The sequence below is a fragment of the Octodon degus genome, unplaced genomic scaffold (genome assembly GCF_000260255.1).
Source record: "Octodon degus isolate 3935 unplaced genomic scaffold, OctDeg1.0 scaffold00004, whole genome shotgun sequence".
NCBI lineage: Eukaryota > Metazoa > Chordata > Mammalia > Rodentia > Octodontidae > Octodon > Octodon degus.
Genome location: NW_004524580.1, coordinates 12,700,374 through 12,701,188, shown reverse-complemented (window position 1 = coordinate 12,701,188; position 815 = coordinate 12,700,374).

The window sequence follows — 815 nt, the reverse complement described above, 5'->3', positions numbered from 1 at the left end:
TTTCCATCATAGGATTTGTTTTCTATTTTATTTACAAGTCTTCATCATAAGTTGTATTAATAAAAAAGAGTGAAGAGATTTTTTTAACTTCTGGTTAAATTTTATGGTCATTTCAACTATAAAAACAACACATCATTTTCTCATTAAAGTGTTATTTGCCTTTTTCTGTACCTTTAGAAAACATAGTAGTTTATATACACTACACTTTACTTGTTCTAATTTTTCAAATTTTAAACTGGTTCAAGTTAGACTTTAAAATGCATTCTCCACTTTCAGGCAGAGTAAGCAAATACCGCTAGGGGGCGTGCCATGGAGAAACGCTTTCACTTTTCTTCCTTTGTATTCTCATACACAGGATTTATGATGCATATGGCAATATTACGGCTTCTGTAATGACATCCCCAAAGCCTCACGCAGTCATAAGTGGGGCTTTTTCAGAGGTGGCTGGATCTTAAGTGTGTGACGCTGGGATGGATCCATGGTGTGACACTAAGGTCAAGGACGCTCGCCTTAAGGAAGAGAGTACTACCTCCCCTAAACGTGTCCCTGCATAAAATATAAGGGGCAGAAAGAGCTGTCCCTTGCTGCTTCGCCACCCTCTGCCCACGATGAGCTGTTCCTCCTCCGTGAGGCCTGTCTGCTTTGCCACCCTGCCTTGGAGCCGGCTGATGATGGGCTGAAACCTCTACAAACTGTGAACTAAATAAACCTTTCCCCTTTTGACTTTGAGTGTTGGGTATTTTATTTCAGTGATGAGAGAAAAAGTAACTAAGGCAGGCAATGAAAAATAAAAATATGTTTCCTAATACATAGAG